Genomic DNA, 20,901 nt, shown 5'->3' with positions numbered 1-20,901 from the left:
CTCCCAGCAATCTTGACTCCAGCTGGTGCTTCATCCAGCCCAGCCATTTCTCATGATGTACTCTGCTCTGCATAGAAGTTAAATAACCAAGGTGACAATATACAGCCTTGACATACTCCTTTCCCGATTTGGTACCAGTCTGTTGTTCCATGTCCAGTTCTAACTGTTGCTTCTTGACCTGCATAAGACTTCTCAGGAAGCAGGCCAGGTGGTCTGGTATTCCCATCTCTTTAAGAATTTCCACAGTTTGTTGTTATCCACACAGCCAAAGGCTTTGGTATAGTCAATAAAGCAGAAGTAGATGTTTTTCTGTTGATGGCTCAGATGGTAAAGCATCTGCCTGCAATGTGGGAGACCCAGGGTCAGGGTCTCCTGGGTCAGGAAGATCCCCTAGAGAAGGAAATGGCAACCCATTCTAGGACTATTGCCTGGAAAATTCCATGGATGGAGGAGCCTGGTGGGCTACAGTTCACGGGGTCGAAAACAGTGGGACATGACTGAGTGACTTCACTTCACTCTTGCTTTTTCAATGATCCAATGGATGTTGGCAATTTGATGTCTGGTTTATCTGCCTTTTCTAAATCCAGCTTGAACATCTAGAAGTTCACAACTCATGTACTGCTGAAGCCTGGCTTGGAGAATTTTGAGAATTACTTTACTAGTGTGTGAGATGAGTGCAATTGTGTGGTAGTTTGAGCATTCTTTGGAATTGCCTTTCTTTGGGACTGGAATGAAAACTGACCTTTTCCAGTCCTGTGGCCACTGCTGAGTTTTCCAAATTTGCTGGCATATTGAGTGCAGCACTTTCACAGCATCATCTTTTAGGATTTGAAATAGCTCCACTGGAATTCCATCACCTCCACTAGCTTTGTTCGTAGTGATGCTTCCTAAGGCCCACTTGACTTCACATTCCAGGATGTCTGGCTCTAGGTGAGTGATCACATCATCGTGATTATCTGGGTCATGAAGATCTTTTTTGTATAGTTCGTCTGTGTATTCTTGCCATCTCTTCTTAATATCTTCTGCTTCTATTAAGTCCATACCATTTCTGTCCTTTATTGTGCCCATCTTTGCCAAGAGAATGCACTGGTCACGGCAAACATCCTCTTCCAACAACACAAGAGAAGACTCTACACATAGACATCACCAGATGGTCAATATCAAAATCAGACTGACTATATTCTTTGCAGCCAAAGATGGAGAAGCTCTATACAGTCAGCAAAAACAAGACCAGGAGCTGACTGTGGCTCAGATCATGAACTCCTTATTGCCAAATTCAGACTTAAATTGAAGAAGTAGGGAAAATCACTAGACCATTCAGGTATGACCTAAGTCAAATCCCTTATGATTATACAGTGGAAGTGACAAATAGATTCAGAGGATTAGATCTGATAGACAGAGTGCCTGAAGAACTACGGAAAGAGGTTAGTGACATTATACGGGAGGCAGTGATTAAGACCATCCCCAAGAAAAAGAAATGCAGAAAGGCAAAATGGTTGTCTGAGGAGGCCTTACAAAAGCTATGAAAAAAAGAGAAGCAAAAGGCAAAGGAGAAAAGGAAACATATATCCTTTTGCATGCAGAGTTCCAAAGGTTAGCAAGGGGAGATAAGAAAGCTTTCCTCAGTGATCAATGCAAAGAAATAGAGGAAAATAATAGAATGGGAAAGACTAGAAATCTCTACAGGAAAATTAGAGCTACCAAGGGAACTTTTCATGCAAAGATGGGCACAATAAAGGGAAGACTCTTAGGGGAGGTGATAATTCAGTTAGATCTTAAAAGACAAGGAGAGCTTGTCAGTTAGAAAGAAAAGAGGAGACAGAAAACAGGTAGATAGAAAACGACATGTAAAACCAGTAGATTCTATCTTGAGTTGGCCACACTGAAAGCTTTATTTGACTACCTAGGGCAAGTAGTGATTCAGAAAAGCAAGGGAAAGCCAAATTATCACATGAGGATGGATACAACACGCAAAGCAGGAAAGAGATACTCCAGTTCAATTGGCATAGGTCTTGTGTGGTGAGTAGAACTTGAGTTTGCTCCTCCTATCAAAGAGGAATGATTGAATGTTTTACGCTGAAACAAAGTAATGAAATCATAAAGGTCATTTTGATTCAATAAACAATATAGAAGAACAGATATTGGTGATATACGATCTCATGAGAAGGCTATTAATATAATCAAAGAGAGAGGTATACCTTGGTGTACTTTATGACTCTGTATATTGTATCTTTGTGCTGTGAGGAAGATATCATCTACCATTTTCGCAAAAGGAAAGACCAATGGAAAATTGAACTAAATCATTTGTGGTCAGTGAGAAATTAGAGGCCACTCTAAAATCTGCCCTTAAACCCTGCCATTTCTTTCCAACATCTCTGACTTCCTTTTTCTTCTTAGCAGAAAGCAAAAACCTAAGAGATAAATAATTATTTATTGGCCAATTATTCCTCAAAAAGCTGACAATTATTATTTTGAAATATTTATTCTACTTTCTCATGCATCTTATGCTTTCAATAATTTAAAAAATCAACAAGTATTAACCTTATATTGCAGATTAGAAATATGCAAGTGTATGTAACACAAAGATTAATTTTAATTTCTACTTTGTTAGTTTATAAACAGTATTCCAAACTGAGATGTTCATAGGGTAGCAAAGTAAAAGTTATTTTCTTCTTAAATAAAACTTCTAATGAAATCATAAAAGTGCCTCTCAAACCTCAGGGAGTACAAACTCAACACTATGTTGTTGTGGGAGACAGAACCTAATAGTAGAAATTTTAGAAATACTAGTGAAATCCGAGAAATAAGTAAGTAATTCTAGGACAATCTGGATTTTTTGTGGTCCAGATCTACAGAGCCATTGAAATTGTTTTCAAAGCACCTTAATGCTCTGACTCCAGTAAAAGATGTAAATAAGTTTGAATATCAGTTCTGTCCTTACCAACGGGACTTTGACAAAACTATTTAGCATCACTTCCCTCTTTTAGGCTTCCCAGGTGGCCCAGTAGGTAAAGAATCTGCCCACAATGCAGGAGACCCAGGTTCAATCCCTGGGTCAGGAAGATCCCCTGGAGAAGGAAATGGCAATCCATTCCAGTATTCTTGCCTAGAGAATTCCATGGACAGAGGAGCCTGGTTGGCTACAGCCCATGGGAATGAAAAGAGTTGGACACCACTGAGTGACTACACTTTCACTTTCACTTTTTCTCTCCCTATTTTATGAATCAATGACAGCACTTAACTTCATGAAAAGGCTGTTTTGAGGGGTAAATAATTTTTACCCTTGGACCAGTGTCCAGCCAAAAATATCTGCTCAATAAATGTAGCTGTTATTATAATCATGAGGCTTCCCAGGTGGCACAACGGTAAAAAAATCCGCCTGCCAATGCAGATTTATGAGACGTGGGCTCAATCCCTGGGTCAGGAAGATCCCCTGGAGTAGGAAATGGCAACCCACTCCAGTATTTTTGCCTGGAAGATTCCATGGACAGAGGAGCTTGGTGGGCTACATTCCATGGTCACAAAGAGTTGGACACGACTGAGCAACTGAGCACACACACACACATTTAGAAATCACAGAATCAGAGCTAAAAGGAACTTCAGCAATTACCTACCACAACCACTTGATTTTTCAATTGAAAATACTGAGGTCTAGACAGAAAGTATTTGACCAAGGTCACATAGCCAATCCATGACAGAGTCAGGGCTGTAATCAAGATCATTTACATTCTGGTCTGGTGTTCTTTCCACTAAAACATACCAACTTCAGTTCTGCAAGATATTCTGACACATTGTGAGTGGCTTTACTGCAGATGTGTGATAGTTCTGTCTGGCATAAGTGTATGCAGCTGAAACTCAAGCAATTTGTATGTGCCCAGGGAAAGGGCAGAATAAATAAGAGTGAGCCTCCTATTTGGGCATAATTATAATTTGTACTGCTCTCTTTCACCTTTGGATTCTTTGGGATTTACAGATCTTTCTGATATAGAAAGCTGAATTCTTTGAAAGACAGGTAGTGTGAGACACATGCCCTGAACTCCAGAATGAATAGCAGCTGAAACAGCTGCTTGAGCCTCAGCCCCATCGCCAAGCACCTCCCCCACCCCTCCAGGCTGACAGATAGCTGCTGGCAGCATCTGATCTGCCAGCATCTTCACTCCTCTGGAATGAACAAATAGTCTGGGCCCTGATCTGAGACAAGGAAAAACAACAGCATCATCACTAGAACTCTGCCACTGACGTACATGCAATAGCAGTTCATGACATTGAAAACGAGTCACATGGTTGATAGAAAAGTCCATATTTTCATTAAATAACTGTGTGAATAAGTGTCTGGCTCATCTTCAGGAGAGGAGAAAATCTCCCAACAGGACTTTGTTCCAACAGTATCAATTTCAACTTTAATCATTTTCAATAAAGGCTCGTGTGTGTGTGTGTGTGTGTGTGTGTGTGTGTGTGTGTGTGTGCGCACACGCTTTGTCACTCAGTCATGTCCGACTCTTTGTGGCCCCATGGACTGAAGCCCACCAGGCTCCCTTTTTCATGAGATTTTCCAGGCAAGGACACTGGAGTGAGTTTCTATTTCAAGGGGATCCAGGGGATCTTCCTGACCCAGGGATCGAACCCACGTCTCTTGAATCTACTGCACTGGCAGGCAGATTCTTAACCCCTAGCACCATGTGGGAAGCCCTAGAGAAAGGCTTAGCTCTCTTTTAAAACTGGAAACACAAGTTTTTAAAAAATAATAATATTACTTTATATGGAAGAGGTATCATCACAATTCAATGGATGTTCATTTTCTGCTTGCATGTTCAGTCACGTCCAACTCTTAATGATTGTATGGACTGTAGCTCACCAGGCTCCTCTGTCCATGGAATTCTCCTGGCAAGAAGCTGGAGTGGGTAGCCATTCCCTTCTCTAGGCAATTTTCCAACCCAGGGATACAGCCTGAGTCTCCAGCATTGCAGGCAGATTCTTTACCAGCTGAGCCATCAGGGAAGCACATGATTATTTACCAGTCCCTAATAGGTAGGGTTCCCATTGGCCTAGAAATAGTCTTTAAACACATATTTTATGAGCTCAGGCAGTTTTACACAATAGTTAAGAACTATTTTACCTCTTAAAACACTGAGAAAGCAACAGCTGTATTCAAGAATTAAAAGAGGACAGGAAATAGCATAATATTTTATATTGCAAACATTTTATAGCTTCTCAAATACTTCTGTATACTATATTTTATATAATCTTCACAAATCCAAAAATGTACATATTTTCTCTTCTTTTATTACTGAAATTCTGTAATGCAGTGAGTTAATGGAACTTGCCCAAAATAAGCAGCTTTAGCCAGAACCCAAAACCAAGCCTTTGGATTTCAAATCTGAATCTCCACCACTAGTTTATGTTTGCCTCCCAAGGAGGGTATAGTGACCCCAATTAAATCCATATTTTAATGAAGAAATAATAATGTTAAAGTTTCTTACTTATTTAAAGTATATTAATATAAATAAAAAACTAAATATAAATTGTTTGTCAATATAAACTTGCAGCAAAAGAATAAAAATAGTTCTGGAATGAAAAAGAGAAAATATGAATGAAAAATAAGTCTTGGAATGGAGAGACGGAAAAGGATAGGGAAAGGAATCATACAGGAGTTAAACTCTTTCTGCAATTTTTGAAGAATATATATACCACTATATATAAAATTAGCAATGATGACCTACTGTATCGCATAAGGAAGTACATTCAATAGCTTGTAATAACCTATATCAGAAAAGAATCTGAAAAAGAATATATGTATATATCTGAATCTCTTTGCTATGCACTTAAAACTAACACAACATTGTAAATTAACTACATTTCAATAATGAAAAAAAAGTTAAAAAGGAATATATATACCAAACAGAAAAAATACCAAGGACTGGACAAACTGTCTCTTCCTTTTGAGAAGGTGCTCCCTTCCCAATACCAGGAAGGGGTGAATGAATCTTATCAACAGAGATAACACACAGAGGAGTCTTCATAAACAGGACTTTAGTAGACAACCTTTTTCTTCAATTAGTGTCCTTCCATAGTGTTACCTTCCTACAATTTACAGCTGCTAAAAGCCTAAGCCCTTTTTCCTTTGTCTTGTCACCTCTCCACAAGTTTATTATTCTTTTTTAAAATGGTACATAAGGAGCTGGGTCTAACCACTTCTTTGAATTTTCACTACCTTTTTTTATGAAGACTCCATATGCATAGTAATAAACTGTTCTATTAATCTGTATTTGTCCGTTTAATTTATAGATCCCAGATACAGGACTTAAGAGGGTGGAGAAAAACTTTATTCTCCACTACACCCTCATACGGAGAGGGCAATGGCACCCCACTCCAGTACTCTTGCCTGGAAAATCCCATGGACGGAGAAGCCTGGTAGGCTGCAGTCCATGGGGTCGCTAAGAGTCGGACACAACTGAGCGACTTCACTTTCACTTTTCCCTTTCATGCACTGGAGAAGGAAATGGCAACTCACTCCAGTATTCTTGCCTGGAGAATCCCAGGGACGGCTGAGCCTGGTGGGCTGCCGTCTATGGGGTCGCACAGAGTCGGACATGACTGAAGCGACTTAGCAGCAACACCCTCATAAACTTTTCATGAAATATAACTTGCCATGCTCTTGAAATGCCATTCAAGTTATTACTGTAAATTTATTTTTTATTTTTCCAGAATTAAAAAATATATACTATAGGTCAAAGACAGTTTTTTTCCTGAATACTATAGGGACCTCAGAGTTGACTGACCCTTACAAATGAAACTCAAAACCTTCTGCGGTTTGATGGGCCTGACCAAATATGCTGTGGCACAGGAGGTGGAGGAGAATCTAATGTCCCCAGCTTCAACTCTCTGACTGTGTCTACAGAAATACAGGGACCTGCTCTAATCAATAAAGAAAGTAGGTTTTACCTTGAAAATATCAGCTTCACAACAATGTACTGCTAAAGGTGAGTGTGCTTTGCTTGGTCATTTTCTGAACCTAAAAGCACTTAGAAGATGACTGTTTAACTCTTTTGATATATATTTAAGCAGTAAATTGAGAGGTAAATACATTGATTTCCTGAAAACTTTAAATTAACCTCCTAGTGGCTCTCTAACGAAAAGAAATAGAAAGAAAAATAGCCAGAAGACTGAGTCATCCTTCAGGGAAAGCTTTCAAATGTAGTGCATTTACTTTATTTTCTACTTTAAGAGCTGTGTAGTCTGGAGGAAAAAATAAAGATGAATGTAAGGGAAAAAGCTGTTCTTTTGTGCTGCTTTGTTCACAACTTATTTGTAAGAGGAAGATATCCAAATTAGTTACATATATGCATATATATATATATATATATAATCATATGCATATATCTAATGCCCATACTAGGCAATTTAATGTATCTTGCTTTTGTTTGTATTTCTGTTCTCAAATGTAATGGCTTAGCTACATGCCTTCTGTTTTTACTCATGATTTCAGACCATGTAAGTGATCGCTGGGTTGATCTCTTCTCAGTTCAGTTCAATCCAGTTGCTCAGTCGTGTCTGACTCTTTGTGACCCCATGGACTGTAGCATGCCAGGACTCCCTGTCCATCACTAACTCCCGGAGTCCACCCAAACTCATGTCCATTGAGTCGGTGATGCCATCCAACCATCTCATCCTCTGTCGTCCCCTTCTTCTCCTGCCCTCAATCTTTCCCAGCATCAGGGTCATTTCAAATGAGTCAGTTCTTCGCATCAGGTGGCCAAAGTATTGGAGTTTCAGCTTCAACATCAGTCCTTCCAATGAACATCCAGGACTGATCTCCTTTAGGATGGACTGGTTGGATCTCCTTGCAGTCCAAGGGACACTCAAGAGTCTTCTCCAACACCACAGTTCAAAAGCATCAATTCTTCGGTGCTCAGCTTTCTTATAGTCCAACTCTCACATCCATACATGACCATTGGAAAAACCATAGCCTTGACTAGATGGACCTTTGCTGGCAAAGGAATGTTTCTGCTTTTTAACACACTGTCTAAGTTGGTCATAACTTTCCTTCCAAGGAGTAAGCATCTTTTAATTTCATGGCTGCAGTCACCATCTGCAGTGATTTGAGAGCCCCCCAAAATTAAGTCAGCCACTGTTTCCACATCTATTTGCCATGAAGTGATGGGACCAGATGCCATGATCTTAGGTTTCTGTATGTTGAGTTTTAGTCAACTTTTTCACTCTCCTCTTTCACTTTCATCAAGAGGCTCTTTAGGTCTTCTTCACTTTTTGCGATAAGGGTTGTGTCATCTGCATATCTGAGGTTATTGATATTTCTCCGGGCAATCTTGATTCCAGCTTGTGCTTTATCCAGCCCAGCATTTCTCATGATGTACTCTGCATATAAGTTAAATAAGCTGGGTGACAATATACAGCCTTGACGGACTCCTTTCCCTATTTGGAACCAATATGTTGTTCCATGTCCAGTTCTAACTGTTGTTTCGTGACCTGCATACAGATTTCTCAAGAGGCAGGCCAGGTGGTCTAGTATTCCCATTTCTTGAAGAGTTTTCCACAGTTTGTTGTGATCCACACAGTCAAAGGCTTTGGCATAGACAATAAAGCAGAAATAGATGTTTTTCTGGAACTCTCTTGCTTTTTCGATTATCCAGCGGATCTCTTCTAGGAGCATGCAAATTTTACGAAATCCAAACATATTTGAGAAATGTAAACACATTTGTATTGACTAAGAACCATAACCAAGGATTGAGCTCTAAATTGAATTTTATAGTGTTTTATAGTATCAAAATCTGTTCATATGCAACATTTCATCTAACTTTCACAATCCCATAAGGTAGATATTGCTAAAATTCTTATTTAATAAATGGAGAACCTGCAATATAGAGTTATCTGTCACATTTTGACAAAGGGTATATAGTTGGTTATAAACCATAGATTCATTCACTGTGAGGGCTGTGAATAGTCACCTTGTGCCATATGGTGCTGGATGGTGCAGGAGAAAGAAAACTAATGCAAAGTGTGCCAGTATTAAGGAGAAACACAATAGTTAGGAGATGGACAACAAATAATTAAAATACAGTATTGTTGTTTGTAGGAAAGTAAATCCAGAATGCTATGAAAATACAGAAAAACAAAACAAGGCAGCTCATTCAGTTTAGTTGTTTGTATGTGTATAAAGAGAGGCTGCTAGAAGGTAGATAATTAAAATTTTAAGGACTGATGAAATTAGATACTATAGGTTGAGCACTCCAGAGGGCAATAAAGGTAGCAACATCAGAACAGAATAAGGAACAGACTTCTGCACAATCATGGAACCATGGAATCCACAAGTGGTACAGGATGGCTGGAGTACAGGATACAAGAGTGAAGTGACAACTAACAAGACTGCAGACGTGAGCACCAAGATGACAAAAAAATTTTATGGTAAGTTGAAGAGACTGGAAGGCAGTTTGAAGCAATTGGAAATCATGAAGATATTTTAGTAGATACCTAAGATTCTTAGATTTTTAAATACACACACACACACACACACACACACACACACACACACACACATTGGCAACAGTTGGGAAAAGAGTTTAAGAAGAGTTAAGACTAGAGACTGAAGCAGTCCAGGGTCTCCACTGAAGGCAGTGCAGATGCTGAGAAGAAAAAGGGCAGAAAGGCTATGAAGACAAATTCAGGACACAGGACAGTACCAAGTTTTCAGACTTGAACCACTAGGTGTATACTAAAGATATAAAATGTTGATAGAGTTCAATTTTGAATGTTTTGAGTGTTCAAAGGGACGTTCAAGTAGAGTTGGATATAGAAACCTAGAGACCAGAAGCCTGTACTAAAATTATATTTTAGTTTTGTCAACGTTTGCATAAGTGAGGAAAGAGATTAAGTTAATCAGACAGAGTATTAAAAGTAAAAACAGGAGATATCTGAAGAGAAACCTCTGGGAAAGACAAATATGAAAAGAAAGCTGAGAGAGAAAGAAAGAGCGAGACTGATTTTTGTGGAAAAAACTAGAAAACCAACAAAAAACCCAGATAGTTTTGAGCAGATTGGAAAGGTCAAAGGGACTGGGTCCTACAGTGGTTAAGTCACTCTTGATAAAGTTATGATGGTGAGCTTGGGAAAGCATTTTTAGTAAGATGGCACAGATAGAAGTGTGTATCAAGATTGATTTGGGTGAGCCACAAGTGACAAAATGAAGACCAATAGCACAGACCACTTCCTAGAAACTTGGATGGAAAAGAAGGGATGAAATTGACCAGTACACAATGAAACTACAGGGCTAAGCCATGGGCTCAAGTATTCTAACTCCAAATTTCTGTGTTCCACTATTGTTCTGTATTTGTTTTTTTAAGCATGATTTTTTTTTTTATAACGTATTCATATTGTTTCCTTCTGAGAAGATTAGTTTAGCTGGTGAGAACATGGTGTTAACAAGGCAAAAAGTTCTCCCTGGACCCTAGGTCATACTCTTGACCCTAGTTGATGGCCTTGTAAATGCATACCTTTTGACAGAGAAAATGCAGAGCAGACAGAGGCTCAGAAACTTCATACTATCCTGTACAAACTATAGGTCACAGATCAGTAGTATCCACTTTGCATGAAAGGATAGGTTCTGTCCCAGGAAGGTTTTGCTTTGAATAGACACTCATTTTCATATGGAGTTTTCAGGGAGCTCTTTCAATTTATGGACTTAGGTTCAGAGATGACCCACTGAAAGATGAATGTGTCGTCAAGAAGTCATGAAGTTTCCATCAGGCAGACTATGATTTTAGGATCAGTTCGTCAATCAGTTCAGTCACTCAGTCATGTCTGACTCTTTGCGACCCCATGGACTGCAGCACACCAGGCTTCCCTGTCCATCACCAACTCCTGGAGCTTGCTCAAATTCATGTCCATCAAGTTGGTGATGCCATCCAACCATCTCATCCTCCGTCATCCCCTTCTCCTCCTGCCTTCAATCTTTCCCAGCATCAGGGTCGTTCCCAGTGAGTCAGTTCTTCGCATTCAAGTATGAGATTTTAGGATAGGTTGTCATTCACAGTCCAGAGGTTAGGTACTAGTCAGCAATGGGAGGAAATCTTTCAATTCAAAATATAAGGGCCAGTGAGTATTGGCTGTCTCACAGGCAAGAGTACCAATCTTCTTTAAGGCTACCCACAGACAACAATTATAACATTGACCCTGAAAGGGATAGTGGAGGCAAAGGACATGACTTGGCTTGTGTTACTGATACCTGGAAGTTTCCAAGATTTCTTGTTTTAAGGATCCCATTTGATCTTGGCCAGCTATATGGTTACTTGGCTATAGTAAAACTCCCAAGAAGGCCAATCAGATGATAAGTCACTTTTGTTTTAGGTGGTGGCTGCATGGCCAGTAGTCTGCTCTTAATAAGCTGGGGAATATCATTTTGGGCTGATGACCCTAGAGTCCCAAGAAGACCTTGGATTTTTGTCCTTATGAAAGGTCCATCCATTTTTAGTTGACTATGCCTGAATGGCATGCAAATGCAAGCAGTTTCGTTGGTGGGGCCAATCTAAAAATATTACGAATATTCATCTGAAATTTGCTTAAAATATTGTCAGGGGAAAAAAACATGACAGTATAAATGAAATAGGAACGTCAGAGTGTTAGTAAATGTTGATATTAAGAATGTGTATATTGATATTATAAGATATACATATGGTGGTTTAATATACTATCTTTCTTTTTGTGTTTATTTAAAAATTTCAAATGAAGAATTAATGTTTAAAATGTAATATAATGGCATGCTGGATTTTAACAAATAATTCACATTATATTATGGTTTTCCCAACCCATTGATGATACATCACTAAATGAGGAGTTTTGGACCATCTGTATGTTTAGTGTACCTTGCTAAAAGAAGGCAAACTTAGTTTACCCTTCTCTGTGGAGGAGCGTGGAAAAAAGCTGATCCAAGAATGCACACCAAGTTCCAGTAACAGATGTGATTTGTTAAGTTACCTTTATGATATAGGTCACTATTGGAACAACAGTAGACACTTCTCTGTATAGACCTAACAAACCACAGTGAAGTACTAAGTACTAGTGACTCTTTTTGTTGAAGTAGTTGAACCAGGTTGTTGAACTGTGAATCAGTGTTGTATAACATCCCTGCCTGCATTAAGTATTTTATATGGAGACTGATTGATTTCTCTACTCCTGGAAAGTGATATTGTTTCAATTGCATGAATGTGGCAAGTTTTAGAATTACAGTCATTTCTCAGCAATGCCCCTGGCCAAATGTAATAAAGTCCATCAGCAGGGGTCAAGTGATCTCATCCAACCAACCTGTCCTCTCACTAGTGCTGGATTTAAGGAACTCAAAGTCTAAATCAATTATACAGTCTAACGAAAGAACAGCAAGTCAGTCCAGATAAAATAACTGACTATAGCTTTATAACCTCCCGCAGAGAAGGCCTTAAAAAAGGCCTCTCCCCAGGATGGGAAATTAGATATGGAGCCTGAGATGAACAGTGGGAAATGGAGCCTGGGGTGAGAACCTGGTCCTAGCTCTACACTGATTTCTTACTGATCTTCTCCATATATTTCTCTTAAGGCTGTTCTGGGCACCTATATTCCCATCCACCCTCCAGGACTTACAGGAGTAGCTGCCACAGAATAAGTTTCTTTGGCTGTATGTGTTGACTGTGTGCAAGCTCTCCTGCTGGACCTCCCCAACCTCCGCTGAAACTGTCTACTAGTAGCTTTCTTATAGTTGTCTGCTTGCCCATTTTTACTTTTTTTTTTTAACCCTGAGGTTGTTATCTTTTTTAGAATTCCCAGATGATCCTTTTACTCTTGAGATTTTATTGTGTAGGGAACCTACAGATATGACAGCTCATGAATAAGACAAAGACCCAGGTAGAAGGCATTTCACTCTGACCAAGGACTTGGTCACTCTGAGACTGTTGTGTTTGATAGCCAATATGGTCACCTGGTCACCAGTCATCTTGGTGATCTGTTATTATCACCAGAAGGGTGTTCCACAACTAGGATGATCTGTGTGCATGCTCAGCCATGTCCCACTGTTTGCAACCCCATGGACTGCAGCCCTGTCAGTTTCTTCTTTCCATGAGACTGCCCAGGCAAGAATAGAGGAGTGGGTTACCATTTTCTCCTCCAGAGGATCTTCCTAACCTGGGGATCAAACCCACATCTCTGGCATCTCCTACATTTATAGGCAGATTCTTTATCACTGCACCACCTAAAGGGTGGCCCTTTAGGATGGCCTACAGAAACTCTTTCATGCATTCCTTATCACCATATGGCTATAAAATGTGGTATGCCCATTGTGGTCAGCAATGGTTTTACTGGGGGCACAGGAACACAATACAATACACTTACTAGGGAAATTTGTAGGCAGATAAAGTAGCTGGATGTATATTATCCTCCAAGCCTTCATCATCCCACAGGAAGGAGTAGTTGAGCCACTTACCTGGAGTATGCTCCAGGAGGAAGAACCTGCTTTTACCACTCTACATATTTATAAGATAGATGGGAGGGGTAATGCAGTTCCTAGTTGACTATATAACAATGGGAGCTTCCTGGATAGGAGTAAGACCTTTTCATGCTTGAGTTTATCTAGGTGAGTCTGCACACTAATGCTCTTGGTATCAGCTAAGGACCTTGGGTTCCCATAAACTAATTCAATCCTGAAAGAGCTCATTGTTAAACTTCTAGAGGGAAAAAGGCAGAAAACACAATAGAACCATATGAGACAAAATATTTGTCTAGACTCACTTATAATGTGTTTTTGCCATCTGTTTTTCTACCTGATAGTTCATTCAACCAATGTTTTTACATAGCTGTCTTCATATCCCTTATATAACCACAATTTGGGATGGGGACTTATTAAAAATTCCAGTATCTGAACCCTATCTGAATTCTACTAAATCTGACTATAGAAAGATAGAACCTAGAAATCTTCTATTTTAACAAGTTTCTAAAGTGATCTTTAGGGACACTGAAGTTTGAGAACTACTATTCCAGATCAGTGTTTCTTGAATCTATCTTATCAACTGGGACTTTTGTTCAAAAGACAATTCTCATGTGTCATTGGATAACTACTGAATCAGATCCTCCAAGGGAGTTTCCAATAATCGAGGACTAGATCTAACTCATCTTCACATTAATTCTAGCCCAGTGCTCATCATACAGGAAGTACTTTTTTTAATTAACTGAGTTGTGTCTAGAAACATAACTATGAAGGTATTTTAAGAACTTATTTAAGGGACAGTGAAAAAAATAGAGCCAAAGTATAATTTGTTTTCAAGTAATGGAAAATTATTTTCCCAGGAGAAGTAGGCTGAAAGAAAGTAGAATCAAAATAGTACTGATCTTAGGAGTTTAAAAAAGAGTGAGAATTTCAGAAAAAGATGTTAACACCCTCATATACTGTGGTGAGATCAGGTAAGACACTGGCAGAGAGCATGTCTCTCCATCTGTGAACATGTAGTATCCTGACCACTGAGAGTCAGTGTTAATCACCAGCTAAGGGTAGGGTCAAAGCATTCTTGATAGAGAAATGAGTGAATGGTGAGTGTGGGAAGGAACTGGTGCAATTTATTCTATCAAAGGGTGTGGGGACAAGAGGAAGGAGGAAGATAGGAGAGACAATAACTTCTACAGTAACAAATTGAAGAAAATGATTTAATTATGACAACATGAGTATATTTGTGGATCAAGGGGGAAAAGTCAATACAGAGAGAAAATCTGGAGACATAAATTAAATGTAGTTGGAAGAATGGATTAGATTTAGGAAACTGAAGAGTTTTAAGACTAGAAAAATGTCTGTTTATCATTACAAGACTTTTACCATAATCCTCCATGTGGAACGCTGGGCATGGTCTTGTGAACCTCATTAGGCCAAGGCTACATTTAAATAACTGAAGCGGACCTTCATGATACTTATCTCTACAGGTCAGTACTCTCAGGTATCATCCATCATCTGACCAGTATATAATATTAGGAAAGACAAATCTAATTTTCTCCCTATATTCTATTCCTTGCTTATGCCAACCACCTCTAGGCCTTCATAGGACAGTAGTCAGGATAAAAGAAATAAAACCTTTCAAGTATGAGATTGTATTAGGATCATTTTTTTGGTCATAATATAAAAGGCATTTAAATTTGAAACCTGAATTATTAGTAGACAGTCAATGAAAGGAGGCAACTGGAATGGAGCATGCAACTGCCCAGAGGGAGCGTAGTGCTCTTGAACAGCTAAATGCTTAGTGCAGTTGTAGCAAATTATAATACTTAGTGGTGCATGATAAGTCAAAGGAGAAGAGGGAGAACATTAAAAACTCCTATCTGAGATAGCACTGGAGGATTTTAAGATTCTAAAGGATTTGATTTGCATTTTTAGAAAAACATCAATCGGGGTTGTAATATAAAACACTGACCGAAGACTGTAGAATTCAGGGAGTCTTACAGAATTTTACTGGTATAATTCAAATGAGGAAACATGATGGAGTGAATTCCTTTAGTGAGAGCAAGGATAAAGAAATATTAATAAATTTCAGAGAGATTGGAGAAGGAAGCATTATCCTTCTATTTAAAAATGAATCTATTTTTCCTATAGGAAGGAAGAAAGTTTCCACCCACATTTACAATATCTCCTGTTACAGCTTTCTAACTTATCACTAAGAAAGAAGAGATGGCTAACATTATCGTCAAAATCCAAGAATACTAAACGTGTATGTGCATGTGCTCAGTTGCTCAGTGGTGTCCAACTCTTTGAAATTCTTTGGAGTATAGCCGGCCCAGCTCTCCTGTCCATGGGATTTTTCAGGCAAGAATATTGGAGTAGGTTCCCATTTCCTTCCCCAGGGACTATTCCTGACCCAGGGATCAAACCTGAACCCACAACTCCTGTGTCCCCTGCATTACAGGCAAATACTCTACTGCGACCCACTCCAGTCTACTTGGGCTTCCCTTGGGGCTCAGCTGGTAAAGAATCTGCCTGCAATAAAGGAGACTTGGGTTCGATCCCTGGGTTGAGAAGATCCCCTGGAGAAGGGAAAGGCCACCCACTTCAGTATTCTGGCCTGGAGAATTCCATGGACAGTATTGTCCATGGGATCACAAAGAGTAGGACACGACTAAGCGACTTTCACTTTTCTTCTTTACTGCAAAGTCATTGGAGAAGCCCAAACCACATTTATTTAGTGTTTAAAGTTCTTATGCCTTAATGAACAAGAGCCATGATGTGCTTTCATCTTTCACTTTCTGCCTTAATAATAGTCTGGTCTCTAGGGGCAAGCCAGCAAATCTTTTCCAAGTAATGGAATTTAGGGCTCCTTTTGAGGTCCAGCCATTATTCCATTTCTTCATCAACACACCTGAATATATAGGCTCCATCAATGAGATGTGGGAGAAGGTAAAAGTGTTCAATTAACAGCAAACTCTGATGAAATTTTTACAGAAGAGTCCTGTTTTATGGTTTGGATGAATATTACTCAGGACACAGGTATGGCCCTGTCATTTTTTGGTCAGGTGGCTGATGGTTACATAGTTTCCTCTGCAGTCACTGACATTTTATACTAAAGAGTCAAGGAAACAAGAGACTTCACTCAGGCTACTATTCTTCAATCTACTTTCATCTCAGAGGCTCTCCATGGAGTATGGCAGGAAGACACATATTAGGCATTTGCGCAACTGTCAGTTAAATGATAAATATCAGTCAGGATGAACTGGCTTATACTGTCAAAAATAAACAATCTCCAAGTGTTGGTAGCTTAACACACCAAAAGTATATATATTACTCCTGGTCTATGTCCAATTTGGGCTGACAGGGAGTCTGCTCATCACAGTTGCTCAGGGAGCTGGGATATTAAAGCTTTATGTCAGCCTATGCTTTCCAGATGATAATAGAAGTGAGAGGGAATATGGCAAATCCCTCACTGGCTTTTAAAGGATCCAATGGGAGGAGATACCTGTCACCTCCCCCAAATTTCATTGTTCAAAGAAAGACTTAATTTCAAAATGTGGTGTGGAAGCGCAATTCAGCCTTGAGCCAGGAAGCTGGAAAGCTGTCAATACTTGGTGAGCATCACTAATAACTGCCATGTGATATACTGTGTCCCATTTGGTTGTTGCATCCTTTGTCTATACTCACATGTTTGAGAAACTTGGAGTATCTAAAAAGAGAAGAGTAGGTTTTATGAACAAAATCCCACCTTGGACCCCTTTAAAACTTCAGAGTTATAACCAAGTATAGTTTATAACTTATTATGAGGTAGAGGTGTGGAGAAGGAAATGGCAACCCACTCCAGTATTCTTGCCTGGAAAATCTCATGGACAAAAGAGCCTGTGGGGCTACAGTCCATGGGGTCACAAGAGTCGGACATAACTTAGAGACTAAACCACCACCATAGAAGGTATGGAGGAGGAGTAATTCAAGAAAATTCTTGGGTTTCTGTCTTGAAGAATCTAGTGGGTGATGATGCCAGGTTAAGCATAGAATCAAGGGACATGGTGACCCATGACCTCAAGGGACCTCTTCAAATTCTGTGCCTCATGTTATAATACACCTGCATACACTGCCACAACATCACAAATCCCAACATGGGAGAAATATTTATGACTTTTAGAATTGTGATAGTCATTATACTTGATAATACATAAAATTAGCTAAAAAACATTCTGAAATATTTCATAGTCTCTTTTTGAAGTGAAGTGAAGTGAAAGTTGCTTAGTCGTGTCCGACCCTTTGCAACCCCATGGGCTGTGTAGCCTGCCAGGTTCCTCTGTCCATGGGATTTTCCAAGCAAGACTACTGGTGTGAGTTGCCATTCCCTTCTCCAAGGGATCTTCCTGACCCAGGGATGAACTGTAGTCTCCAGCATTGCTGGCAGATTCTTTACCCTCTTAGCTACCAAGGAAGCCCAGAAGCATAGTTTTTACAGGTGTAAAATTTCTTAAAGTAATTAACAAGTGCCGTTTCATGGAACAATTAAATAAATGCCATGTAAGATTACATTAACCCCCATATCCCCACCCAAAATCAACCTGTCCCAGGACTGGCCAAACCATTACAGTCACATTGTGTCTTTAGGATCATTCATAGAGTCAGAAAACATGAAAGGCAGAGAAGGTTTCAGGAAAGAAACAAATTCAGTTTTTGCAAAGTTGAATGTTTGCTGCTTATAAATCATGCAAGTAGAAATGTTAACAATGGAAGTTAATATTCTTATTTCTTCCCTCTCAGCCAGACTTTGAGCGTTACTATTTCTCCTGGGGCCTCATAATGGATTCAAAAGTTTCCTCTTAAAGGAAGATTCTTGGTTTTATATTCCAACTCATAAAACTTATAATTCTTTCTGTGTCTTTTGCATAAATGACAGGTGGGAAGCTGAAATGTTATTATAATTTGAGGTGGTGGTGGAGTTTTTGGTGAAATCAGATGACAAGAGAAAGTGTCATCTAAGTACCCAATTAAGAAAATTTCCAGGATTAGTTTTTTATTTGTAGAATTTTTAAAAATATTTAAGCATTATTGAGAATAAGCAAGAATATAATTATCACAAATTTGGCTTGTTTAATAAAACTGCTATTTAAGAACCAGTAATGTACTGGTGGGGCTTCCCAGGAGGCACAATGGTAAAGAATCTGCCTGCCAATGCAGGAGACACAAGAGGTGTGGGTTTGATCCCTAGGTCAGGAAGATCCCCTGAAGTAGGAAATGGCAACCCACTCCAGGATTCTTGCCTGGAAAATTCCATGGACAGAGAAGCCTGGTGGACTACAGTCCAGGGAGTTGCAAAGAGTTGGACACGACTGAGCAGCTGAGCTTAATATACTGACACAATATACATATTCATGTTCCTCCAATATGTGTCTCAATATGTTCTTCTTTGAAACAATTTAATCATTTTTAAAAGTCTCCAAATATTTTTACTTTGCTAGGTTTTCCCTCTTGGCTACATATTCAGGCCTACAGGCCTCTTTGGAAAACATCAGTACTCACAGTGTGGTGTGCCTGTGTGTGTGCGTGTGCGTGTGCGTGTGCGTGTGCGTGTGCGTGTGCGTGTGCGTGTGCGTGTGCGTGTGTGTGTGTGTGTGTGTGTATTATCAGACTTCACGTCTTTTACATTTTACCAATAAATATTCTACAAATCAATGAAAGAAATTCTTAGAGAAACAGAAGTAAATCAAAATAAAGATGGAGCAATACTAATCCCTTGAACCTCATCATCTTTGGTAATTATGTCTACTATTTTGAGGGAGGAGAGAAATAATTAATCTATGTTTGACTATTCTTTATGCATCCTGTCTTCTCTAATAATATTCTCTTACCAATTTATATTCCTCCCTCTTAAATATTTAAAAGCCTTCTAATTTTCCATCCAGTGTGTACCTAGGCAGATGCAGCATGTTTAATTAAAGGATTTGCCTTTACCTAGAGTTTATAATAGGTTTCTTTAGCCACTTCAGAAAAATCTTGCAAAAACAACTTATTATAAAATGCTAAATTGACTTTCAAATTTAAACCAAGTATCTGTAGTTATATTTATTACTGTGTTATTGTGGGTCCCAGAATTATCTGTGGTCTTAGTTCTCCACTTTAGAGTATCTGAATGACCAAAATGTATTTGTGACCATTTATAGAAATTTAGAAAAATATTTTTACTGGAGTATAGTTGCTTTACAATGTTGTGTTAGTTTCTGCTGTACAATTAAGTGAATCAGCTACAGGTGTGAATCAGCTATATATCCTCCCACTTGAGTTTCCCTCCTACCCCCAACCCCTGTCCATCCCTTCCATATAGGTCACCACAGGGCACAGAGCTGAGTTCCCTGCACTATACAGCAGGTTCCCAATAACTATCTATTTTATACATGGTAATTCACATATGTCAACCCCAATCTCCTAATTCATCCCCTCTCCAGCCCCTCCCCAGGCCTACATGACCTCCCACATGTCAGAATGATCATCATCAAAAAGTTGCAAAAAATAAATGCTGGAGAGGGTTTGGAGAAAAGGGAACCCTCTTGTACTGCTGGTGGGAATGTAAACTGACACAGCCACTATGGAGAACAGTACAGAGCTTCCTTAAAAAAGCTAAAAATAGAACTATCATATGATCCAGTAATCCTACTACTGGGCATGAAAGCAAAAAACCGAAAGTGAAAGTCACTCAGTCGTGTCCGACTCTTTGTGACCTCATGTACTGTAGAGTCCGTGGAATTCTCTAGGCCAGAACATTGGAGTGGGTAGCCTTTCCCTTCTCCAGGGGATCTTCCCAACCCAGGGATGGAACCCAGGTCTCCCACATTGCAGGTGGATTCTTTCCCAGCTGAGCCATGAGGGAAGCCCACTACTGAGCACATACCCTGAGAAAACCATAGTTCAAAAAGACACACGCACCCTAATGTTCATTGCAGCACTATTTACAACAGCCAGGACATGGAAGCATGTCCATCGACAGATGAATGGATAAAAAAGATGTGGTATATATACACCATAAAATAGTACTCAATCATAAAAAGGAACAAAATTGGAGTATTTGTAGGGACTTGGATGCACCTAGAATCTGGCATACATAGTGAAATAAGTCAGAAAGAGAAAAACAAATATTATTACATATATTAATACATGTTATGTGGAATCTAGAAAAATGGTATGTGTGTGTGCCTGCTAAGTCACTTCAGTCATGTCTGACTCTTTGTGACCCTATGGACTGTAGCCTGCCAGGCTCCTCTGTCCATGGGATTCTCCAGACATGAATACTGGAACAGGATGCCATTTGAAAGATGGTATAGATGAACCTATTTGCAGGGCAGGAATAGAGATGTAAGAAAAGAGATTATTGAAACTGTAAAAGAACTTGAGATTTTCAAGTCCAAAATCTCACCTTTTTTTTTCAAAATATG

At 39.3% G+C, this 20,901-nt stretch overlaps 1 protein-coding gene across 49 annotated transcripts in view; it reads right to left on the bottom strand.

Moving 5' to 3' along the window:
- The window catches only part of CHRM2 (cholinergic receptor muscarinic 2), a 688,089-nt gene that overhangs the window by 316,326 nt on the left and 350,862 nt on the right, over positions 1-20,901 (bottom strand). The window lies entirely within an intron of this gene.

This window comes from Giraffa tippelskirchi, chromosome 10 (genome assembly GCF_054371585.1).
Source record: "Giraffa tippelskirchi isolate mGirTip1 chromosome 10, T2T-mGirTip1v1.2.pri, whole genome shotgun sequence".
Taxonomy (NCBI): Eukaryota; Metazoa; Chordata; class Mammalia; order Artiodactyla; family Giraffidae; genus Giraffa; species Giraffa tippelskirchi.
Note: the sequence above shows the minus strand (reverse complement) of the source record. Positions and strands in the feature narration are given on the sequence as shown.